The sequence below is a fragment of the Anomaloglossus baeobatrachus genome, chromosome 7 (genome assembly GCF_048569485.1).
Source record: "Anomaloglossus baeobatrachus isolate aAnoBae1 chromosome 7, aAnoBae1.hap1, whole genome shotgun sequence".
Taxonomy (NCBI): domain Eukaryota; kingdom Metazoa; phylum Chordata; class Amphibia; order Anura; family Aromobatidae; genus Anomaloglossus; species Anomaloglossus baeobatrachus.
In genome coordinates, this window is record NC_134359.1 from 129,387,080 (window position 1) to 129,404,415 (window position 17,336).

Genomic DNA, 17,336 nt, shown 5'->3' on the forward strand with positions numbered 1-17,336 from the left:
TGTCGTGTCCAGCTGCCAGCGTTGTCTCTGAACGTGTCTTCAGTGCTGCTGGGTGTGTGCTGACAGATAAGCGCACGCGTCTGTCCAGTGACAATGTGGACAGACTAAAGGTCCAGTCACACTAAGCAACTTACCAGCGATCCCAACAACGATAGGGATCGCTGGTAAGTTGCTAAGAGGTTGCTGGTGAGATGTCACACTGCGACGCTCCAGCGATCCCACCAGCAACCTGACCTGGCAGGGATTGCTGGAGCGTCGCTACACGAGTTGCTGGTGACCTCACCAGCAACCAGTGACCAGCCCCCAGCACTGCGTGGAAGATACTGCGCTTGGTAACTAAGGTAAATATCGGGTAACCAACCCGATATTTACCTTGGTTACCAGCGCACGGAGCTACACGTGCAGAGAGCAGGGAGCAGCACACACTGAGCACTGGCTCCCTGCTCTCCTAGTTACAGCACACATCGGGTTAATTACCCGATGTGTGCTGCAGCTAAATGTGCACAGAGCAGGGAGCAGCGCACAATGCTTAGCGCTGGCTCCCTGCTCTCCTAGCTACAGCACACATCGGGTTAATTAACCCGATGTGTCCTGCAGCTACATGTGCACAGAGCAGGAGCCGGCACTGACAGTGAGAGCTGCGGAGGCTGGTAACAAAGGTAAATATCGGGTAAACAAGGACAGGGCTTCTTGGTTACCCGATGTTTACTGTGGTTACCAGCCTCCGCAGAAGCCGGCTCCTGCTGCCTGCACATTTAGTTGTTGCTCTCTCGCTGTCACACACAGCGATCTGTGCTTCACAGCGGGACAGCAACAACTAAAAAATGGCCCAGGACATTCAGCAACAACCAACGACCTCACAGCAGGGGCCAGGTTGTTGCTGGATGTCACACACAGCAACATCGCTAGCAACGTCACAAAAGTTGTTCGTTAGCAGCGATGTTGCTAGCGATGTTGCTTAGTGTGACGGGGCCTTAACGTTCATCAAAATGAACAAGTCATGGATCCACCAGGAATTTACTACCCCTGTGTCATCCTGGGGAAAGTAAATGCTTGTGGATTTGGAATGTGCTTGATGCAAGTCTAGCTGTGAAGTGTACAACTAGGGCACAAGTGCTGCCACTGAATGGGTGGGTGTGTGTGGGGCACAATTTTTGGAAAAAAAGCGAGACTCTCCTTGGAGCAACCCTTGCTTACATTGTTTTTAAAAGAAGCCAAGATGAACAGAGCTGGGATCAGGAAAGACTGTGCTACCTACCCCGGTGTCATCCTGGGGACGGTTAAGTATGGCGTATTTTTGAATGTGCTTGATGCAAATCTAGCTGTGAAGTGTACAACTAGGGCAAAAGTGCTGCCACTGAATGGGTGGGTGTGTGTGGGGCACAATTTTTGGAAAAAAGGGAGACTCCGCTTGGAGTAACCCTTGCTTACATTGTTTTTAAAAGAAGCCAAGATGAACAGAGCTGGGATCAGGAAAGACTTTGCTACCTACCCCGGTGTCATCCTGGGGACGGTTAAGTATGGCGTATTTTTGAATGTGCTTGAGGCAAATCTAGCTGTGGAGTGTACAACTAGGGCACAAGTGCTGCCACTGAATGGGTGGGTGTGTGTGGGGCACAATTTTTGGAAAAAAAGGGAGACTCCGCTTGGAGTAACCCTTGCTTGCTGTGTTTTTTAAAAATGATCCAAGATGAACAGAGCTGGGATAAGGAAAGACTTTGCTACCTACCCCGGTGTCATCCTGGGGACGGTTAAGTATGGCGTATTTTTGAATGTGCTTGATGCAAATCTAGCTGTGAAGTGTACAACTGGGGCACAAGTGCTGCCACTGAAGGGGTGTCTGTGTGGCCCAATTTTTGGAAAAAAGGGAGACTCCGCTTGGAGTCACCTTGCGGTGTTTTACATGATTTTAGAAGGTCATGCCATGCCTATATCTGTGTCTCGTCCTCTTTTTCCTCGTAACGCTGTTTTGTTTTCACATGAGAATTTGTCCTTGTCACTTTCCCATGTATTTGTGTTGTGAGTTGTTTGTCACCTTTTGGACACCTTTGAGGGTGTTTTCTAGGTGTTTATATGTGTTTGTGATTGCCTGCTATTGTTTCCTATGCAGTTCGAGTTCGGTTCGTCGACGAACCGAACTCGAACGGGAGCTCCGTTCGGTGAACCGACCTCGAGCCGAACCGCGACCGGTTCGCTCATCTCTAACCTCTACATACTTTGTTTATTGATGAACAATTATATTTCAATTTATACATGTATGTTTTTCTAAATTTCAATAAAGATTGTTATATTGTATGGAAATAGTACTCCCGTGTGTGTTGTTTATACACATTTTTTCAAACATTATGTCTCTGCCTGAACTTTCCTCACAGACGAGCAGTTTTCAAGGGACACCCTACTGAACGCCATCTCAGCACAGCAGCCAGCCCTCGGTCCCTCAGATGGGGACAAGTAAAAGGCTATTTCCTCCTAGCCATGACAAAGCTAAGAGGTTGACTTTCACCCTCTGCAAGCTGTTGGCTACAGAAATGCTGCCTTTCCGCCTGGTGGACACAGAGGATTTTCGAGACCTTATGTCCGTTGCAGTGCCCCAGTAACAGATGCCCAGTCGCCACTACTTCTCCAAGAAAGGTGTGCCTGCGCTAAACCAGCATGTCACACACAGCATCACCACTTCCTTGAGAAACTCTTTGTGTGACAGGGTGCATTTCACCACCGATACTTGGACCAGTAAGCATGGACAGGGGCGTTACATGTCGCTGACTGGGCACTGGGTAACTAGGGTGAGAGATGAAGAAGTGTCTGCTGTACAAGTCTTGCCGTCCCCACGTGTTGTTGTTCAATCCAATGTATGTAGAAGTTACTCCACTGCTTCTGCCTCCTCAACCTCATCTGGGTCCTCCACCTCCGCCCAAAGCCTGTCTGGTCAGGCCACCCATGTTGTAACTGCGCACAAGGAATCCCGCACACCTCCTTACTATGCTGCCAGCAGAGCTCAATGGCATCAGGCGGTCTTTACGTTGAAATGTATGGGAAATAAGAGTCACACAGCGACCCAGTTGTGGTCAGCTCTGGAGACCGAGTTTCGTCAATGGTTGTCTCTACTCAACCTGCAGCCAGGGAAGGCCGTGTGCGACAATCCTGAAAACTTGGGTGCGGCCCGTCGCTGGGGCAAGGTGACACACGTGCCTTGTATGGCTCACGTGTTGAACCTTGTTGTCCATCAATTTTTAACCCACTATCCTGGCCTAGATGGGCTTCTGCACAGGGCACGGGCACTCTCTGCTCACTTCTGCCATTCAAACGGCGCAGCTGACCGACTTGCATCACTCCAGAAGTTCTTCGGCCTGCCGGTTCACCACTTGAAATGCGATGTGCCGACATGCTGGAATTCGACTCTCCACATGTTGCAGCAACTGTGACAGCACCACAGAGCCCTAGTGCAATATGTTATGACGTATAGCCTGGGCCAACGACATGCAGAGGTGGGGCAGATAACGCTGATGGAGTGGTCTTAGATCAAGGACCTATGCACCCTTCTGCACAGTTTCGACCTGGTGACAAATATGTTTAACGCTGACAATGCCATTATCAGCATGACAATTCCAGTCATTTACATGCTGGAGCACACTCTAAACACTATTCGGAGTCAGGGCGTGGGACATGAGGAAGGGGAGGAAGTACAGGAGGATTCATATGCGGAAGGGATACCAAGATCTACAAGGTCCAGACGTTCAGCATCACCAAGGCGGCAGGCATGGGACGGTGATGGAGAGGGATTAACAAGGGCGCATGGTAGCAGCCAAACTGTTGAGGAAGGTGCAGGAGCCCAGGAAGAAATGGAGGACGAACTGGCGATGGGCATGGAAGACTCAGCAGATGAGGGAGACCTTGGTCAAATTTCGGTTGTTCGAGGTTGGGGGGAGAGGTCAGAGGAAGGAAGCACGGGTGTCACCTCGCTGACACAAACACAGCAAGGACTTGGTCCGCATGAATGCGCAAGACACATGAGCGCCTTCTTGCTGCACTACCTACAACATGACCCTCGGATTGTCCGAATTAGAAGTAATGCTGACTACTGGGTTGCCACACTCTTAGATCCACGATACAAGTCAAAATTTGCCGAAATAATTCCAGCCATAGAAAGGGATGCACGTATGCAGGAGAATCAGCAGAAGCTGTTATGCAATCTTAACTCGGCTTTTCCACTAAACACCAGTGGTGCACGGAGTGAATCTCACAGTTGTAACTTGCCAACCATGGGACTGTCGAGTCATCATCAGTCAAACCGTACCAGCAACACAGTATCTGGTGGTAACAGCAATTTTATGGAATCATTTCATGATTTTTTTAGACCATCCTTTGCAAGGCCACAAGAGACAAGAAGTCTTGCACATAGTCAACGGCTAGAGATTAAGATACAGGAGTATCTCCAAGTGAATATAGATGCCATGACTCTGCAACTGGAGCCTTGCTCATTTTAGGCTTCCAATCTGTAAAAATGGCCTGAGCTCGCCACTTACGCCTTGGAGATCTTGTCGTGTCCCGCAGCCAGCGTTCTCTCGGTGCTGCTGGGTGTGTGCTGACAGATAAGCGCATGCGTGTGTCCATTGACAATTGGACAGACTAACGTTCATCAAGATGAACAAGTCATGGATCCGTAAGGACTTTTTTACCCCTGTATCATCCTGGGGAGAGTAAAGGCTGGCGTATTTTTAAATGTGCTTGATGCAAATCAACATGTCAAGTTTGCAACTGGGGGACAAGTGATGCCACTGAAGTGGTGTGTGTGGTCCAATTTTTAGAAAAAAGGGAGACTCTGCTTGGAGTCACCTTGATGAGTTTTATATGATTTTAGAAGGGCATGATATGCCTATATCTGTGTCTCCTCCTCCTTTTACTCATCCAGCTATTTTGTTTTCACATGAGTATATGTGCTTGTCACTTTTCCATGTGTTTGTGGTGTCTTGTGAGTTGTTTGTCACCTTTTGGACACCTTAGAAGGTGTTTGTTATGTGTTTGTGTTTGCCTGTCATTGTTTTCATGTTCGAAGGTGTTCGTCGAACGTTCGCCAAACTGAGCCACTGTTCGACGAACCGAACCAAACTCGAACACTAGGGGGGTGGCTCAACACTAGAGGGCACCCCCAGCGGTCACGGAACCAGGTAATGGCCATCACTGTGACACCACTCAACAGTACAGCGTACCTGGAACCGAGTACCCCCCGGCCCTGGGGCGCTGCAATTGCATCTGGTCAAAAGCAGGTTGGGAGCAGGAGTCATCATCGCCTGCTTCCTAGACCGCAGTTTGTGAATCATTCAGTACTGTGGAAATGGCAGTTGTTTCACTCTTGAACTCAGGATTTTTCCACTAGCTAACACCGAGGATTTCAAAACATTCAGTTTCCCCAGAGGGGAATGGTTCAGACATCATGGAGCACAGCATCAAAAGATAGTCCCAACTGCTTTTTTTTTTTAAATTGATAGGATTTGTAACAGTGCATAACATGCCAAGGATTTAAAAAAAATCAGTTTCCCCAGGGGGAAATGGTTCAGACACCATGGAGCACAGCATCAGAAGGTACTCCCAACTGCTTTTTAAAAAATAAATTGGTAGGATTTGCAACAGTCCATAACATGCCAAGGAGTTAAAAAAAAATCTGATTCCGCAAGGGGCCATGTGTAACACACCACACCGTGAAGCACAGCATCAATAAAAAACAGAAGTAGAGACTGCCGGATGAATTTTTTTTATAGACAGTTTAGCCTCGACAGTGGTTGTACCAGTGCATAGTGTACAAAGGCTTGAAAAATATTGCCCTGGGTGATTGGGCCGAACAATTAAATCGCAGCAACATAACAAGTTAGATTGGCCATGCGGTCTCCTTAGATAATAGAAGACTAGAGATGAGCGAATCGGTCGTGGTTCGGCTCGAGTTCGGTTCGTCGAACGGAGGTCCCGTTTGAGTTTGGTTCGTCGAACGTTCGACGAACCGAACACGGACCGCATAGGAAACAATGGCAGGCATTCACAAACACATAAAAACACCTAGAAAACACCCTCAAAGGTGTCCAAAAGGTGACAAACAACTCACAACACAACACAAACACATGGGAAAGTGACCAGGACATATACTCATGCGAAAACAAAAGAGCTGGACAAGGAAAAAGAGGAGGAGACACAGATATAGGCATGGCACGCCCTTCTAAAATCATGTAAAACAAGCAAGAGTCTCCCTTTTTTCCAAAAATTGGGCCACACAGACACCCACCGCCTTCAGTGGCAGCATTTGTGCCCCAGTTGTACACTTCACAGCTAGATTTGCATCAAGCACATTCAAAAATACGCCATTCTTAATCGTCCCCAGGATGACCCCGGGGTAGGTAGCAAAGTCTTTGCTGAACCATGACTTGTTCATCTTGGCTCCTTTTAAGAAACACAGCAAGCAAGGGTTACTCCAAGTGGAGTCTCCCTTTTTTCCAAAAATTGGGCCCCACACACATGCACCCCTTCAGTGGCAGCAGTTGTGCCCCAGTTGTACACTTCACAGCTAGATTTGCATCAAGCACATTCAAAAATACGCCAATCTTAACTGTCCCCAGGATGACACCGGGGTAGGTAGCAAAGTCTTTCCTGATCCCAGCTCTGTTCATCTTGGCTCCTTTTTAAAAACACTGTAAGCAAGGGTTACTCCAAGCGGAGTCTCCCTTTTTTCCAAAAATTGGGCCCCACACACACCCACCCCTTCAGTGGCAGCAGTTGTGCCCCAGTTGTACACTTCACAGCTAGATTTGCATCAAGCACATTCAAAAATACGCCATTCTTAACCGTTCCCAGGATGACACCGGGGTAGGTAGCAAAGTCTTTCTTGATCCCAGCTCTGTTCATCTTGGCTCCTTTTTAAAAACACTGTAAGCAAGGGTTACTCCAAGCGGAGTCTCCCTTTTTTCCAAAAATTGGGCCCCACACACACCCACCCCTTCAGTGGCAGCAGTTGTGCCCCAGTTGTACACTTCACAGCTAGATTTGCATCAAGCACATTCAAAAATACGCCATTCTTAACCGTTCCCAGGATGACACCGGGGTAGGTAGCAAAGTCTTTCCTGATCCCAGCTCTGTTCATCTTGGCTCCTTTTTAAAAACACTGTAAGCAAGGGTTACTCCAAGCGGAGTCTCCCTTTTTTCCAAAAATTGGGCCCCACACACACCCACCCCTTCAGTGGAAGCAGTTGTGCCCCAGTTGTACACTTCACAGCTAGATTTGCATCAAGCACATTCAAAAATACGCCAATCTTAACTGTCCCCAGGATGACACCGGGGTAGGTAGCAAAGTCTTTCCTGATCCCAGCTCTGTTCATCTTGGCTCCTTTTTAAAAACACTGTAAGCAAGGGTTACTCCAAGCGGAGTCTCCCTTTTTTCCAAAAATTGGGCCCCACACACACCCACCCCTTCAGTGGCAGCAGTTGTGCCCCAGTTGTACACTTCACAGCTAGATTTGCATCAAGCACATTCAAAAATACGCCATTCTTAACCGTTCCCAGGATGACACCGGGGTAGGTAGCAAAGTCTTTCTTGATCCCAGCTCTGTTCATCTTGGCTCCTTTTTAAAAACACTGTAAGCAAGGGTTACTCCAAGCGGAGTCTCCCTTTTTTCCAAAAATTGGGCCCCACACACACCCACCCCTTCAGTGGCAGCAGTTGTGCCCCAGTTGTACACTTCACAGCTAGATTTGCATCAAGCACATTCAAAAATACGCCATTCTTAACCGTTCCCAGGATGACACCGGGGTAGGTAGCAAAGTCTTTCCTGATCCCAGCTCTGTTCATCTTGGCTCCTTTTTAAAAACACTGTAAGCAAGGGTTACTCCAAGCGGAGTCTCCCTTTTTTCCAAAAATTGGGCCCCACACACACCCACCCCTTCAGTGGAAGCAGTTGTGCCCCAGTTGTACACTTCACAGCTAGATTTGCATCAAGCACTTTCAAAAATACGCAATTCTTAACCGTCCCCAGGATGACCCCGGGGTAGGTAGCAAAGTCTTTGCTGAACCATGACTTGTTCATCTTGGCTCCTTTTAAGAAACACAGCAAGCAAGGGTTACTCCAAGTGGAGTCTCCCTTTTTTCCAAAAATTGGGCCCCACACACATGCACCCCTTCAGTGGCAGCAGTTATGCCCCAGTTGTACACTTCACAGCTAGATTTGCATCAAGCACATTCAAAAATACGCCAATCTTAACTGTCCCCAGGATGACACCGGGGTAGGTAGCAAAGTCTTTCCTGATCCCAGCTCTGTTCATCTTGGCTCCTTTTTAAAAACACTGTAAGCAAGGGTTACTCCAAGCGGAGTCTCCCTTTTTTCCAAAAATTGGGCCCCACACACACCCACCCCTTCAGTGGCAGCAGTTGTGCCCCAGTTGTACACTTCACAGCTAGATTTGCATCAAGCACATTCAAAAATACGCCATTCTTAACCGTTCCCAGGATGACACCGGGGTAGGTAGCAAAGTCTTTCTTGATCCCAGCTCTGTTCATCTTGGCTCCTTTTTAAAAACACTGTAAGCAAGGGTTACTCCAAGCGGAGTCTCCCTTTTTTCCAAAAATTGGGCCCCACACACACCCACCCCTTCAGTGGCAGCAGTTGTGCCCCAGTTGTACACTTCACAGCTAGATTTGCATCAAGCACATTCAAAAATACGCCATTCTTAACCGTTCCCAGGATGACACCGGGGTAGGTCGCAAAGTCTTTCCTGATCCCAGCTCTGTTCATCTTGGCTCCTTTTTAAAAACACTGTAAGCAAGGGTTACTCCAAGCGGAGTCTCCCTTTTTTCCAAAAATTGGGCCCCACACACACCCACCCCTTCAGTGGAAGCAGTTGTGCCCCAGTTGTACACTTCACAGCTAGATTTGCATCAAGCACTTTCAAAAATACGCAATTCTTAACCGTCCCCAGGATGACACTGGGGTAGTTAGATAAAGTCTTTGCTGAACCATGACTTGTTCATCTTGGATCATTTTTAAAAACAATGTAAGCAAGGGTTACTCCAAGCGGAGTCTCCCTTTTTTCCAAAAATTGGGCCCCACACACACCCACCCCTTCAGTGGCAGCAGTTGTGCCCCAGTTGTACACTTCACAGCTAGATTTGCATCAAGCACATTCAAAAATATGCCATAATTAACCGTCCCCAGCATGACACCGGGGTAGGTAGATAAAGTCTTTGCTGAACCATGACTTGTTCATCTTTGATCATTTTTAAAAACAATGTAAGCAAGGGTTACTCCAAGCGGACTCTCCCTTTTTTAAAAAAAATTGGGCCACACAGACACCCTATCAGTGGCAGCACTTGTGCCCTAGTTGCAAACATGATGTTTTAATTTGCATCAAGCACATTTCAAATCCACAAGCATTTACTCTCCCCAGGAAGACACAGGGGTAGTAAATTCCTTGTTTATCCATGACTTGTTCATTTTGATGAACGTTAGTATGTCCACATTGTCACTGGACAGACGCGTGCGCTTATCTGTCAGCACACACCCAGCAGCACTGAAGACACGTTCAGAGATAACGCTGGCAGCTGGACACGACAAAGCCATGCGGACCAAGTCCACGCTGTGTTTGTGGAATAGAGGTGCTAACCGTTCTTTCTTCCTCTGACATCTCCCCCAACCTCTTTCAACTGAAATTTGACCAAGGTCGTCTTCATCCGCTGAGTCTTCCATGTCCATGGACAGTTCGTCCTCCATTTCTTCATGTTCTCCTGCACCTTCCTGAACATTTCACCTGCTACCATGCGCCCTTGTTGATCCCTGTCCCCCATGGTCCCATGCCTGCTGCATTGGTGATGATGAACGTCTGGACCTTGGTGATGTTGTTGTCCCTTGCGCATATGAATCCTCCTGTAGTTCCTCCTCTTCCTGTTGTCCCACCCCCTTACTCCGAATAGTGTTTAGCGTGTGCTCCAGCATGTAAATGACTGGAATTGTCATGCTGATAATGGCATTGTCAGCGCTAAACATATTCGTCGCCATGTCGAAACTGTGCAGAAGGGTGCATAGGTCCTTGATCTGAGACCACTCCATCAGGGTGATCTGCCCCACCTCTGCATCTCGTTGGCCCAGGCTATACGTCATGACGTATTGCACCAGGGCTCGGCGGTGCTGCCACAGTCGCTGCAACATGTGGAGAGTCGAATTCCAGCGTGTCGCCACATCGCATTTCAGGCGATGAACCGGCAGGCCGAAAGACTTCTGGAGTGATGCAAGTCGCTCAGCTGCGGCGGTTGAACGTCGGAAGTGAGCAGACAGTTTTCGTGCCCTGGTCAGAAGGCCTTCTAGGCCGGGGTAGTGTGTTAAAAATTGCTGGACAACAAGGTTCAACACGTGAGCCATACAAGGCACGTGTGTCACCTTGCCCAGGCGAAGGGCCGCACCCAGGTTTGCAGCATTGTCGCACATGGCCTTACCAGGCTGCAGGTTGAGTGGAGACAACCATTTATTAAACTCGGACCGCAGAGCTGACCACAACTCCTCAGCTGTGTGACTCTTATTCCCAAGACATGTCAAGCTAAAGACCACCTGATGCCGTTGCGCTCTGCTGCCAGCATAGTAATGAGGCGTGCGTGATTCATTCTGCTCAGTGAGAATGCTGGTGGCCTGACCAGGCAGGCTTGGGGCGGAGGTGGAGGACCCAGATGAGGTGGAGGAGGCAGTAGCAGTGGCGGAACTTGGACAGACAGAGGATTAACACACAAGTCGTGGGGACGGCAAGACTTGTGCAGCAGACCCTTCACCATCTATCACATAGTTACCCAGTGCCCAGTCAGCGACATGTAACGTCCCTGTCCATGCTTACTGGTCCAAGTATCGGTGGTGAAATGCACCCGTTGACACACAGAGTTTCTCAAGGAAGCGGTGATGTTGTGTGTGACATGCTGGTGTAGCGCGGGCACACCTTTCTTAGAGAAGTAGTGGCGACTGGGCATCTGGTACTGGGGCACAGCGACAGACATAAGGTCTCTAAAATCCTGTGTGTCCACCATGCGGAAAGGCAGCACTTCGGTAGCCAAGAGCTTACAGAGGGATAAAGTCAACCTCTTAGCTTTGTCATGGGTCGCAGGAAATGGCCTTTTATTTGTCCACATCTGAGGGACAGAGATCTGGTTTCTGTGTGTAGACGGTGTTGAGTAGGGTGTCCCTGGAAAAATGCAGCTTTGTGAGGAAAGTGCAGGCGTAGACATGATGTTGCCTTCATCCAACGTTGGTGCTATCGATGTCTGAGAGAGCTGTACACACGCACTTGTTTCCCCTTCCAAACCAACTGACGACCTACCAAGCAAACTGCCTGTTGCGGTTACAGTGGTGGAAGTTGTGCGTGGAAAACCAGGTGTGACAGCTGTCCCCACAGTCCTAGAAGATGAAGAGCATGCGGATGCACTAGAAGGGGCAGGCGGTGGATGGTTCGCTCCGCTAGGCCGCATTGCAGCACGGTGAGCTTCCCACCGGGACATATGATATTTATTCATGTGACGATTCATGGAAGAAGTTGTCAAACTGCTGAGGTTTTGACCTCTACTAACTGAATCATGACAAATTTTACAGATCACATAATTTGGGTGATATTTTGCTATGTCAAAAAAGGACCAGGCTAGGCAAGGCTTAGAGGGCATGTGACCTGTTGATCCACCCCGACCAGTGCTCAGAGGCAGAGTGGTGGCTGAGGATGCAGTTGTAGACGTGCTACCAGTACTCCGACTCTGTCCAGGAAGGCGCAAAGTAACTTCGTCATCAGTTGCATCCTCCTCCACCATCTCTGTTGACCTCCTCGAGTGCCTGACTGTGGGTTGACAGTAGGTGGGATCTAGAACTTCCTCATCAATTGTTGTGTTTGCACTCCCCTCACCCTCAGACCGAGCCTCTTCTTGCCCTAACCGAATATTTAAGTTGTCATCCCAATCTGGTATCTGCGTCTCATCGTCATCAGTATGTTCCTCACTGTCTATAACAACAGGTGTTACAGTTGGTGAAAATGGGTCAACATTATGCTCAGAAACTTGGTCCTCACGGCCTGAATCAGAGTCACAAAGGTTCTGGGCATCACTGCAGACCATTTCCTGGTCTGTACTCACTGTAGCTTGGGAGCAGACCTCTGATTCCCAGGCTATAGTGTGACTGAACAGCTCTGCAGACTCAGCCATCTCAGTTCCACCATACTGTGCAGGGCGGATGGAGACTTCAGAGCTGGGAGAAAGCAAGTTTGATTGGGATGACAACTCAGAGGACTGGTGTTTTTTGGATGCGGTAGTTGAGGTGGCGGAGAGGGCACTTGTTGGACTACTTGAGATCCATTCAAGCATTTTCCTTTTTTGGCCATCATCTACCTTTGTTCCAGTTGTCCGTGTCCGTAAAAAAGGGAGCACATCGGATTGTCCACGGTAAGTAGTAGACATCTTACTTTTGCTGGAAGATGGTCTATCTTCAGCAGATGTTAATGGAGCTTTGCCACCTTCGCCACGGACAAACCCTTTTTTTCCTTTTCCAACACGCCTCTTACCCTTTCCACCAGCATCTGTCATTTTGCCACTCATTTTGATTGCGACAAGATTGTGCACTTAAAATGTGGTAGTAAAAATTGAGAGGTGGTGTAGATTGCAGCGGTGGTCTAGCTTTATTAACAGCAGAATAATAAAGAATAAATATCCCTGACAATGTAACTTAGTTATAATTAGTTGGAGTGTGCAACGCAGGCAGACGTGCTGCAAATGTCTTGGCACTAGTGGGACTAAAGCAAAGTCCAATAGCCACGTATAGGATGCCACTAGGTACACTGAGTGTTTGCTAGTATAATGGCTTAGTTATAATTAGTTGGAGTGTGCAATGCAGGCAGACGTGCTGCAAATATCTTTGCACTACTGGGACTATACAGAAGTCCAACAGCCAAGAATAGGATGCCACTAAGTTCACTCAGTGTTTGCTAGTATAATGGCTTAGTAACAATGAGTTTGAGTGTGCAATGCAGGCAGAGGTGCTGCAAATATCTTTGCACTTGTGGGACAATACAGAAGTCCAACAGCCACGTTTAGGATGCCACTAAGTTCACTCAGTGTTTGCTAGTATAATGGCTTAGTAACAATGATTTTGAGGGTGCAATGCAGGCAGACGTGCTGCAAACATCTTTGCACTTGTGGGATGATACAGAAGTCCAACAGCCACGTTTAGGATGCCACTAAGTTCACTCAGTGTTTGCTAGTATAATGGCTTAGTAACAATGAGTTTGAGTGTGCAATGCAAGCAGACGTGCTGCAAATATCTTTGCACTTGTGGGATGATACAGAAGTCCAACAGCCACGTTTAGGATGCCACTAAGTTCACTCAGTGTTTGCTAGTATAATGGCTTAGTAACAATGAGTTTGAGTGTGCAATGCAGGCAGAGGTGCTGCAAATATCTTTGCACTTGTGGGACAATACAGAAGTCCAACAGCCACGTTTAGGATGCCACTAAGTTCACTCAGTGTTTGCTAGTATAATGGCTTAGTAACAATGAGTTTGAGTGTGCAATGCAGGCAGAGGTGCTGCAAATATCTTTGCACTTGTGGGACAATACAGAAGTCCAACAGCCACGTTTAGGATGCCACTAAATTCACTCAGTGTTTGCTAGTATAATGGCTTAGTAACAATGAGATTGAGTGTAAAATGCAGGCAGAGGTGCTGCAAATATCTTTGCACTTGTGGGACAATACAGAAGTCCAACAGCCACGTTTAGGATGCCACTAAGTTCACTCAGTGTTTGCTAGTATAATGGCTTAGTAACAATGAATTTGAGTGTGCAATGCAGGCAGAGGTGCTGCAAATATCTTTGCACTTGTGGGATGATACAGAAGTCCAACAGCCACGTTTAGGATGCCACTAAGTTCACTCAGTGTTTGCTAGTATAATGGCTTAGTAACAATGAGTTTGAGTGTGCAATGCAGGCAGAGGTGCTGCAAATATCTTTGCACTTGTGGGACAATACAGAAGTCCAACAGCCACGTTTAGGATGCCACTAAGTTCACTCAGTGTTTGCTAGTATAATGGCTTAGTAACAATGAGTTTGAGTGTGCAATGCAGGCAGACGTGCTGCAAATATCTTTGCACTTGTGGGATGATACAGAAGTCCAACAGCCACGTTTAGGATGCCACTAAGTTCACTCAGTGTTTGCTAGTATAATGGCTTAGTAACAATGAGTTTGAGTGTGCAATGCAGGCAGACGTGCTGCAAATATCTTTGCACTTGTGGGATGATACAGAAGTCCAACAGCCACGTTTAGGATGCCACTAAGTTCACTCAGTGTTTGCTAGTATAATGGCTTAGTAACAATGAGTTTGAGTGTGCAATGCAGGCAGAGGTGCTGCAAATATCTTTGCACTTGTGGGACAATACAGAAGTCCAACAGCCACGTTTAGGATGCCACTAAGTTCACTCAGTGTTTGCTAGTATAATGGCTTAGTAACAATGAGTTTGAGTGTGCAATGCAGGCAGAGGTGCTGCAAATATCTTTGCACTTGTGGGACAATACAGAAGTCCAACAGCCACGTTTAGGATGCTGTCACGCTCCCCGGGCCCCGACGCCGTTCCCCACTCACTGCTCTGGCCCCCGGGTCCCCTGCCTCCAGCCACACGTCCTCCTCGGCACCCTCCAGGCTCCCGGGCTCCCGTTCCCGGCACTCCTCTGCGAACCAGGACACCCTGTCTGTCTCCCCTGCATCCTCGGCACCGCTCCCTGCTCTGGCCTCCGGCACCCGGGCATCGCGCATGCGCATTAGGGCGCGTGCTTGGTCACTGACCTCCTCTTAAAGACCCAGTACTCCTAAACAGGATATTGCATCAGTCAGGGTCAGGTATATTAGGAGCTTCCTGCCTCTAGGGCATCGCCTGTTCTACGAGTTCTGTAGCTAGGAGTTCAGGTCCCCTTTGCTGTGCCTCGTTCTCACTTTATGTCTTCCACAGAACCAGTTCTACCAAGCAAACCTGGTCCTGACCATAACCTGCCCGAGTGGTCCTACGGGGACTGTCAGCTGAGACGCCACCATCTTCTGCAGTCTGAACCTGCCTTCTACCCTCGGCTTCACCTGGTGACCTCAGCCTCCTCTACCGGTTGAACTCTGCTCACGTCTGACGTCTCTACCTGCCACCGGTACCCGGGCACCGTCATCACACCTGGCACCAGGAACTCTTTGTCCCCAGGGACTTCCTCATTCCAGCTTCCGGAAAGGACTCTGACCTTATCCCGCTTAGTGCTCCGACAACTGTGCACCTAGGCCCTCTGGTGGGGTGACCGGGCAGTCCCTGTATAGGGGTTAGCTCTGTGTTGCTTCACTGGGGGAGTCCGGTGCACGGCCAAGAGGATCCACCACCCGGGCGTAACAGATGCCACTAAGTTCACTCAGTGTTTGCTAGTATAATGGCTTAGTAACAATGAGTTTGAGTGTGCAATGCAGGCAGACGTGCTGCAAATATCTTTGCACTTGTGGGACGATACAGAAGTCCAACAGCCACGTTTAGGATGCCACTAAGTTCACTCAGTGTTTGCTAGTATAATGGCTTGGTAACAATGAGTTTGAGTGTGCAATGCAGGCAGACGTGCTGCAAATATCTTTGCACTTGTGGGACGATACAGAAGTCCAACAGCCACGTTTAGGATGCCACTAAGTTCACTCAGTGTTTGCTAGTATAATGGCTTGGTAACAATGAGTTTGAGTGTGCAAAGGGCAGGAGGGTACAGTGCCAGGGTTGTGGGTCTCTGGGTAGAGGAAAGGAAGCCTGCCTTTCTATCCCTCCTAATGGGGAAATGCAGCGAGTAAATCCCTGACCTTAGCTACACAGACGCCGTCATCTTGTGTAGCTGTTAAACTCTGTTTTCACGGACCTGTCACCTATGGCTCTGACCCTGGTGGTATTAGCCCTTAAAAGGACTGATAGAAAGTCCTATCCCTATGCTGTACAGCGGTGTGTATAGAGCGTACACATAGGTATCGGAGCTAGGCGCTGCGCCAGCGGTGACTGACACCAAGGACGCAGAAGAGATAATGGCGTGCTGGAGGAAAATGCCCGTTTTTATAATGCAGGGACATGTGGCATGGACATCCTATCACACATGCCGTTGCTTCTCTGGCTAAAAGTCCACTTAGCTGTGTGTGTGTCTGGGATTGGCTGACATGCTGGCCCGCCCCACTACACGCGCGCGCTTAGGGAAGGAAGACAAGGAAAAAGAAAAAAAAAATGGCGATCGCCATTATCCATACAGCAGTGATCTGAATGCGCTGTTCCCACACACTATACACTGAAATTTCATAATAGTGTGAGTCACAGAGTGACTTACACTCTTACAGCGGAAAGCCAGCTAGTAATTAGCTGGTATTTTTGCTGCTAGAACCGTTCTTGAACGTATCTGGAACTATCGAGCTTTAGCAAAAAGCTCGAGTTCTAGTTCTATCTAGAACAGCCCCCAAAATCACTCGAGCCGCGAACTGGAGAACCTCGAACCACGAACCGCGCTCAACTCTATAGAAGACAAAATAGTCTTGAATGAGAAACAATGGAACTTATTTGAACTTAAGAAATACAAATTTTGGGGCTACACTTATTATTGGGTCTTGTTAATAGGAAAATAGAACGAAGGAAGGAGGGATCCAGCACAAATCCTCGTGGTTAAAAGTAAAAAAACATCCTTTATTTCAAAAATTTAAAAGATCATCAGAGACCCGAAGTAGGGAACATATTTACAGTGGGCGCATAGGCAAACTTTAACTTGTTAATAGGCGTCCTGAGATACTCTGGGGCAATCCATCGATGGTTCATTTTGATCATCGTCAAGCTGTCTGACCTTTCCGTGGATAGTCGTATGCAGGTATCTGTTACTATTGACCCCGCTGAGCTAAAAACACGCTCAAACAACACACTCGCAGCAGGCCAAGCTAGCACTTCCAAAGCGTATAAGGCGAGGTCTGCCCAAGTGTTGAGCTTGGAAACCCAATAGTTAAAAGGAACTGTAGACTCTGAAAGCATGCTAATATGGACACTTGCATAGTCCCTCACCATCTTACTTAAGTGTACCCTCCTTGTCATAGTTCCCCCAACCAGTATCTGGTTCTGAGTTGACGTTTTGTGGAAAATGGACCATTTTTGCCACATTATTCCCCCGCCTGTGTTGCTCCTACTATGTGTAGCCCTTCCTTGTAATCCTGTTGCATGAGATGACACGTTACCTCTGACGCCAGCATTATCTGAGGGTAATCGTTTCATCAACTGTTCCACTATAGCCCTCTTGAATGTTACCGTAGTACAATCCTTATTTGCCTAGA